The following is a 9,613-nucleotide window of genomic DNA, read 5'->3' on the forward strand; positions in this document are numbered from 1 at the left end:
ATCGAGGGAAAAACAAAGAAATCTAGGTGAGTGCATATGCATAGCATGAATATGTATTTTATTCAGTTCTAGACTTGTGATAAGTCTAGATTCAATATTTTGATACATGATCATAGTTCATATGATGATATATGACATGAATCCATACCATATGCATTATGGGACATGAATATGAAAGAAAAGTTATATGAGTTATATGATAAAGGTATGGAAATAATATGTCTACGTGATATGAATTAGATAAATTGTGAAAGCCCATGTTATGTAAATGAGAACTATAGGTATAGTTGGCATGCCAAGGGTAGAGGGTCTATGTGGTCCTTCGGGACATATATGTATTCTTTGGAACATGTGTGAAGTCTGGTGAGACACATACTTGATCCTTGGCATATGTATATGATTCTTAAGGAATGATATGTGGTCCTTTGGGACATATATGTATTCTTTGGAACATGTGTGAGGTCTGGTGAGACACATACTTGATCCTTGGTATATGTATATGATTCTTAAGGAATGATATGTGGTCCTTCGGGACATATATGTATTCTTTGGAACATGTGTGAAGTCTGGTGAGACACATACTTGATCCTTGGCATATGTATATGATTCTTAAGGAATGATATGTGGTCCTTATGGACATTATTATATGGCACTATGGTGCAATTCTACGCGGCACTCCGGTGCAATTTTACGTGGCACTTAGGTGCAATTATATGAGCTGTGGTGACAGCATAGTGCACAACCTCACAATACTCACATAACTTAGGTTCTCTGTATGGTACCATGGGATACGGGTTGGGGGTGTTACACCCCATGTTTTATTGGCTATGCAGTCAACATGATTAACCTGGATAATCCCAATTACAGAACTGATTCCGACCATGATTACGGGAGACTATAGTCTACAAATTGTTTGACATTTATGTGATGCTGCAGATGAAATATTAAACGCTCTCGTAAGCCACAATCAAAATAGACTAAGAGAGGAAATTTTGTTAATGTAGGGTTAATTTTGTATAAGATTTATAATTTTACATACGATTTATAATTTTGTGTGTGAATGTAATTATGTATGATATAAGAAATGTTAGCAATAGGTTGTTGTACATGTTTTTATACACAATATGAGTCATGTTGATACTTACGATATATGGAGATCGTTGTCATCACATGCAAGACTAAATGACCATTACATTCCGTCTCAAAATATTTAGTTGATGTAGGTTGTGTGTTTGTATTCAAACTGAGCTTGACTGGAGGATATGTTAGTTTGTTATATCCCTCACCGTTTCAGTACCCACATCGCCTAATTTTCTTCTCGACCTTGTTCTTCAATACTTCTTTCGCTTGCGTTATTTTCGTTGAGGGTCGCGACCGTTGTTTACTACACTTCTCTGGTTGACTGAATCATTCAAACCAAACGAGTTTTCAAATTCTTCTATTAGTCTTTTCATCTCATCTCTTGCGGTTTTGAAAGGCGCGTCTGTCTTTAACACGATGTAGCATAACCTACTTGACGTTGAACGTAGAGAAGCGAACCTTGCCATTTGCATCACTTCTGGACGCACATTCAAGTCAACATAACTGGGTTCAGAAGCCTTCTCATCCTTAGTCCACCTACTTTGAATCAAAGTCCCGCGAAAATATATGTAATCCAAGTGATTCAAAATGTGAAGTTGATGGCGACACGGAAGTCCAAAGGTCTCGGATTTTTTGTATGAGCAAATTAGGGTTTTCGTACGAGAATCAAAACTAATTTCAAATGTCATATTTTTTTCTTTTTACTTTGTCAAAATATAATGTTGACATTCATCTGATAAGGACTGAATTTCTTCCTCAATCCAGTACAATGTCTCCCGTTGAAGTTCATCTTGTAACGCACGAAAAGATTCGCAGGTAGAAATCTCAGCAGCATGGCTTTCAAGGTCGACCAGTTTTGTGATCTGGAAGGGCTTCGTCTGGGAACTTAAGTAATTCTCTTTCAACTCATTCATAGGCATTCTACTAATTCCATCTTCAATTGCATGAACAACATCTAAATATGTCTTCTTGTGTTTTAGTGCAATCGCTAGTGAAGCATTCATAGACTCGCACCTTTGTGTTGAGCGAATATTTGCAAAGAAATGACCGGTTATATATGCTTGTTCCCATAAGTGTCGAGTATTTCCCTTCTTAATCACCCATGGATGATTTTTGACGTTGAATTCTGAAACAACCAAACGCCATTGAATATCAAATCCTCGGTTGTCCACCAGGAAGCCATGCATTTTGAGAATGCTTCTGCAAATTTTGGGTCACCAATGTTAGCTTGTGCATTGCGAGAAAGATGCCAAGAACATAATATGTGCTTAGCATAAGGGATAACAGATTTGATAGCCCTATGCATTGCCCTATCCCCATCAGTGATAACTGAAATAAGCGATTTATTCATCATGGCTTCTAAAAAAATTTGTAGCACCCATTCGAAAGATTGGGACGTCTCATCAGCAATTATGGCGGTGGCAAACACAATTGTGTTATGGTGATTATTGACACCGACAATAGGCATAATTGGTCGACCATACAAATTATCATTGTACGTTGCGTCGAACGTAATTACATCACCGAAACATGCGTAATCTGATCTCGATGTAGAATCTGATCAAATAAGATTATGCAATACCCCTGATTCTTCTACTGAGTATGTCATAAAAAACCTGAGATCATCATGTTTCTTATAATCAATGTAAGCAATAAGCGCATTCACATCCCCATGGATGATTTCCTTTGCTTTACCTCTTTGAAGTGCATTGTAGATGTCTTTATGTGTAAATCCAACATTATGATAGCCCCCTGCCTGCTGCTTTAAATAGTTCATTACTTGTGACGTGCCAACACCGACCTCTTTCAATGATGTTGCCTTATCGATATCAGCCTTACTTACAGCTCTATTAGAATGCATAAATGGTGTCATAGCAGGTGTGCACAATGCATGCTTATGTTTCTGATAAGACTTACTTATAACCCAGTGATCGTTTGTATTTGTTGTTGTAACTACGACTCTAGCCTTGCATCTTTTTCTTGTGACTGGCGTATGAGCACGTTTACGATCAACAATATTGACTTTTGATACTCAAAACCCTTCTTTAGAACAACAAAATCTTGTGTCTTCACATTCCCTTCCACGTCAAGCCGTGTTATTCCCTTACGTGCACTAAACCCATGTTCCCGTACGAATCCCTTGTAAAAGTACCAAGCTTGATCACGTGAAGAGAAGAGCTGACCAACCAATCTGTCAGATTCATCAACATTATGTACTTCATGGCATTCCTCGGTTGGCTTAATATTGTCTGCATCAGTATGATTCATGGAAAAAAATTTGTTGTGCGAGTTCAGTGGTCCCGGAGTTGATGAAGATGTAAATAAAGGTTCATTGAACATGTTTCAGTCGTGCTTTCAATAGGATGTGGTATTGGTAGTGGTAGTTGAAGGGTGGGTACAACATTAAATTCGCATGACATATTTAGGTATGTACAATAACTACCTAAATATGTGTCGATACATTTTCTAAAAGTATCGACCCAAAAAACATCGAAACCAATAATTATAATGTAATAGGTAAATTAACAAGGTAACCGATATAAATATATCAGTTAATTAGAAAACAGGTCAACATAATATATCTACACTTGTGGAATTTGTGTCGATACTTATTGTCCAGAATGAAATCCCAAATGAGGTGCACACATAAAGTGTCGATACATTTATTAAAAGTATCGATCCCAATAAAATCGAAACCGATAATTATAATGTAATATGTAAATTTACAATGTAACTGGTATAAATATACCAATTTTATGAGAAAAATAGGTCAGCATAAAGAATCGAAACTTGTTAAATTTGTGTCGATACATTTTGTTCATAATGAATGCCAAACGAGTGCACGCATAAAGTGTCGATAAATTTATCAAAAGTATCGATCCCAAAAACATCGAAACCGATAATTATAATGTGATAGGTAAATTTACAATGTACCCGATAGAAATATACCAGTTTTATGAGAAAATAAATCTAAATAATGTATCGACACTTTTTAAGTTTGTGTCGATACTTTTTTCCAGAATGAATGTCCAACGAGGTGCATGCATAAAGTGTCGATACATTTCAAATTGTATTGATCCAAAAAACATCGAAACCAATAATTATAATGTAATAGGTAAATTTACAATGTTACCGGTATAAATATATCGGTTTACTTATAAAATAGGTCAATATAAGCGCTACCTATTACATTATAAAGCGCTGCCTAATATGTTATGTATTTGATAATATTTATGGTTAAATACCTATTTTATTATATAAGCGCTACCTAATATGTTATTGTACTTGATAATATTTCCGGTTAAATGATATTACATACCGATCTAAATTTTAACCGATCACTTGTTTAACCGGTCACGCCGTTTTTTAGACGCCGCACAACATAAGTTCTCATGATTAAGGACAAAACAATCTACAGTAGTACAGACACATAAATAATAATTTTAAGGTAAACTCTTATTTGTTCATTCATTTATTTTGTTTTTTATCATTAAACTATTTTTTAAAAAATCTTATTTGATGTTATGTTTCATTTTTGTTAATCACCCGTCGTTAAACTTAACAGAACTTAATAAAAATGATGTAGAATTATATAATAAAAATTTTAGCTCTCAATACGTACATATTCCATTAAATTGATTGTAAATAATTTAATAAATCTTATTAATTTTGTCCTCATTTTAATTTGAAATACTTATTAAATTATTAATTCGTTAATAAATATGGAGGATCCGTTAAGGAGTTGAACTCAACAAGTACGACCTACTTGTATGAATTAGTGATATGGTTTGGTTTCTCTAGTTTCATAGTTTGTAATCCACAAGTTCAATCAATCATGATTCATGAGTAATGGGCAATGAACATGTCTCATATTGACCTTTTCTTCATTCTTTAAATGTTTTACAGTCGGTATTTTACCAATTTCAGCTCTTCTCCAAGGTGTTATAAAGCACTGGAAACTTATACCCGAGTATAAGAAACCAAATGGTCAAAAGTTGAGGCAAGGGAAAGTGGCGTTGATGCTTCGGAGCACGTTGGGCTCATGCTTTCCGCACATGAAATGGTGTAATGCTTGAGGACGGAATGGACAGTAACCATGGTGCCCCAGAGGCATCCAATGTCATGAAAATGTGGATTTTTCTGGAAGCATTAGAGCTACAATCATCCCCGTTGCTAGCACAAACACTGAACCCAAGGAAACAACCAATTGAAGGTGACTTTAGCCAAAGCAGTCGTGGAATCGCTGCGCCAAATCTCAACAGAACCACCGGTACAGCTTGTGCCCAAACAGGAGCTCTCCCAAGCAATTAAAGTAGCATCGAAGCTTCTGCTCTCTAGCCTGATGCCGCATTGTCCAAAGTCTCCATCTGCTTTATGATCAAAGGATTCAATGCGACATAGATATGGCAACAGATTGATCTCCAATCACAACCACTACGTTCCTCCCTCCTCTGCGAGGTCAAGAAGTTTGAGAAACACCCAGAGTAGATTTCCAAGCTCAAGGTAGATGTGGAAGGAGGAAAGAAGAAAGTTATAGAAGAAATTGACTGAACATCTTGTGAAGAGGCATGCAAGACAAGAGAGGCGGATAATTAAGATTAAAAAGTGAAAGAAGAGGCAAATTTATGCTTCTTAAATAATTGGGAATGTTAAACATTTATTTGTGAATACCGAAAACCTTTTTCCTAAAATCGTATTTCTATTCCTCTGAAAGCATATAAAGGGTGAAAAACAGAGAACCGAGAAACTAGGGATACAAATGCACAAGCTAAAGATCATAACATTTATCCTGCAAAGGCTCAAATTTGGCAAAAATATAAAAATTTACATACAAATCAGTTCATACTTCATTGGACCTTGCGCATTTTGAACTTGGTCAAACCCCAATCATCACCGTATATATTTCCATCATAACCTGCAATAAGAGATGAATTCTGAGAAAAAAACAAAGTGTTAAGGGCACATACAAATACTCGGGATATCCTAATACAAGTATTTATACCATACGACTGAAGAACCTGTCTATGATGCATATTCAGTGCCATAGTCCAGATCAAAAAGCATGCCCCTGCGATTTTCAGTCCCCATTCGGATCCTGAATTTCTTTGCAAGGGATTCTACTTGATCATCACACACATAGTCCATCTCTCGGATGCATCGCCTTCTGACCTTTTTTAGGGTTTCTTTTGATGGTACAAATCCAGTATTCACCTACCCACAGAATGTTGAATGGTCATTAATCTTTTTCTATGGAGATATCATATGGTTCTAACAACCAGAAAGGAAATAGAGTTACCATCTCGTCAATTGCAGAGAGAGCAGCCTTTTGATCTCGATTGATGAGATGAGCATCAACAAGCAATGAATATGACTTAGCATTGGGTTTCACACCCAAGCTCACCATGTGTTCAAACACCCTTGAAGCTTCAAAAGTCTGCCATGAAAGGATATATTAACTTCATGGATATATTAACTTCATGGATATATTCAAAGTTTTCAGTTGGGAAAGGGGGTAGCTCCATGAGTTATTTAGAATCTAAGTCTATGCTACAGATGCAAGAGAGAAAAAAAGACAAACGGAAATATACTAAGCATTTTCGACAATATATAGGATACATGCTTGTAACTCATGCATGCAGCTCAATATACTGTTTGCAAGTGTTGGTGCATACAAGGGAGAGAGCTACATACTTTCTTGAGCTTTCCAAATGCATAGATTAGAGCATTATATGAATGAATATCAGGGGTCAACCCAAAAGATGAACTTATTGCATCAAATGTTTGGTAGGCACGCTCAATATCCCAAATGTTTCCACATCCCAAAATTATACAATTCAGAGCAGCAACAGACTTGTAGGGAGGATCAGCACGACTTAAGTTTTCAAGTTGATAATATACCTGGGGAGAAAATTTCCAACATCAGCAACACCCTCCTCAATCAATGAGCCAAAATATGCGATTAGGCTTATGAAAAAAATATTAAAAGAGCAATGCTGAACTGAATGCCATAAGTGGAAACTTGAACAGCCTTTAGATTCCAAAAGAAAACAATTCTCTCCTAACACAGAATTGTAGTTGCAAGTACATAGACGAGTGATAAATACTGATAAATTGACCTATGTATACATTTCAAGAACAGAATGATGTAGCAAAAATAATTTGATTTTAAACATATTCCACATTTCTAGACACAAAACAAGTGATCCAAAAGTCTTAATTCAAATGCTCAACTAGCATCATATGGAGCCACTTAAGGAACTTCACCTATATTTATGTATTATTAATACCTTCAAATTGAATTCCTTCTAATTAAAAGACAACATGCATGCATGCATGCTGATATTTCACATACTAATATCCTATTCTAGAGAAATATATTAATCACCAGAGATATTAAATAATAGCTAATTCAAAAGAAAATCCATCAAACTGCATATAACTTGAAGTGTAAAAGGACGTACCGAATCCAAAGTCTCAAATCCATTCTTGGAGCAAGCCAAGACCAATGGATATAAAGTGGTGAAAGGTGAGAAGAGATCTTCTGCTTCGTTAATGGAATTGCCATGAGCACCCTCAAACTCATGCAATGTACCAAAAGCTTTCTGCAGATTCCCCAATGACGCATGTGCATATATCTTCCCCAGGTAAGATTCAGGGCTGGGAACCTTCTTTTGACGCAATGAGCGCCGTAGGATTGCCCATGACACATCCAACAGTTTTGAGTTATATGTCCTACCTGCAGTTGCCAGTGCTGAGACAATTAATCCTTCATCCACGGAAAGCAAGAAGGCGGCCTTGCATTTTCTCCCCGAACAATCCATTTGGCCATAAACTCCAAGGCATAAAATGCTAGCTTGCTATTATCAGCTTGCATTGCAACATCTGCAAGATAGTTGCACAAAGTCCAATTTGGATAAATAGCTCTATTCTCATCTGTTGTCTGGCAAAGACCCATGAGAACAAAGTTATGTCAACAAACACTGAGCAAAGGCAACCTCCTAACTCAAAACGATATTGTTACCAACAAAATGAGTCATATACCTTGCACATCTCGATGACATCAGCTAAAGTGTCAAGTCGGCCCTGTTTAACAAAGCATGCCACACACTCCGTAAATGTTTTCATAGACAACTTATAACCATATTTTAAGGCCAAATCAATATATTTCAAGGCTTCTTCAAACTGTTGTGACTCAAACAGCATTCCAATAATCAAATCATAAGTTTCATCATCAGGCAGAGATTCTTTTCCACCCTGCAGCATCCTGATAGGAACAGATTGAAGGGTGAATATGAGTAATATTTTACAAAGTAATTCCAAAGATAAGCCAACTAAAGTAGTGTATTACTGATGCGATTCAATTCCTAATAACAAAATTAATATAAAATCATTGAATTCCTAATGATTTAGAAAACCATTGTTATTTGCAGGCAGCTCTTATGAATAACAAAATCGCAGAGGCGATTGTCGCAAAAATAATTTCCCATGAAACATTTTAAATATAAAATTCAAACTCTCAATACAGTTAAAAAGAGAGAAAAAGAAAACTGAGAACAAACTTAAATATTCCCCTTTTCGAGCAAATGGGAACTGGGAAAGGAAAAAAGTACAGATTTATTATAACTAACCGTTTGAGCATTTTTCAGCAGCTTCAGTTTCCTTAGTTTGCTTCATTGCTTTTAAAACGAAATTAAAGGCCGCAGTATTGGGAACAATGGTGAACTCATCCATTTGCGCCACCAAATCAAGCAAATCGCTTGCCGATGCTCCGATCATAAAATTAGCCCTCAAATAATGATTGTAAAGATTCACATCGGGCTTATTAGGCTTCCCATTCTTATCCAGCGATCGAACCCAGAACTCGAATATCTCTTTCACATCGACCCATCTTTGTTTAGTCATCAAATCCGCAAAATGGTTCATTAAAGCAGGCCCGTCGAGGACTTGAGAGAGGTATTGAATCCGGTGGGCAGGAGATTGGCTTAGGAAGCCAAGAGGAATAATGGATTGCGCTAGAGAGGTTGTCTTCTTGGCCGCGTTTGGGTCTCGCCAGTTATCGTGATAGAGTGGGCTACCGGAGGCGGGATTGGGGGGGAGAGGGGTGGCTTGAGTTCCAGTGGAGTGAGCTGAGTCAGCGAGTTGGGGTTCTTGAGAGAGGAAAGGGAAGCTGGAAATGGATTTAGATTGGCTTACTCGGAGTAGGGTTCGTGTTCGTATCAAGATCGCCATTTGTGAAGCCATTTTTTCCCTCTCACTGACAATAGTTAACTAAAATAGCTCAGTTCAGGTTAGGGGTTTTGAGACGACGAAAGAGGTTCTCTTGTTTGAAGGAGATAATGGTAATTCCAACATGTATGTGGTAATTCTTATCAAAGAGTCCTTTTTTTGGATTATATACGATTTTAACCAATTTTTTTTGGATTTACCAAAATGACCAACTAAATCGCAATGCGATCGATAATTCGCAACGCGATCTCCGGTATCGCAAATCAGTTTCCAGATTCGTAACGTGATTCTGACTATCGCATTGCGA

General features: G+C 36.8%; 1 pseudogene; it reads right to left on the minus strand.

The window, feature by feature from the left end:
- Positions 1-5,913: 5,913 nt before the first annotated feature.
- LOC120162947 lies at positions 5,914-9,388 on the minus strand (annotated as a pseudogene).
- Positions 9,389-9,613: the final 225 nt, after the last annotated feature.

This window comes from Hibiscus syriacus, unplaced genomic scaffold, assembly GCF_006381635.1.
Source record: "Hibiscus syriacus cultivar Baekdansim isolate YM2019G1 unplaced genomic scaffold, ASM638163v2 tig00111427_pilon, whole genome shotgun sequence".
Taxonomy (NCBI): domain Eukaryota; kingdom Viridiplantae; phylum Streptophyta; class Magnoliopsida; order Malvales; family Malvaceae; genus Hibiscus; species Hibiscus syriacus.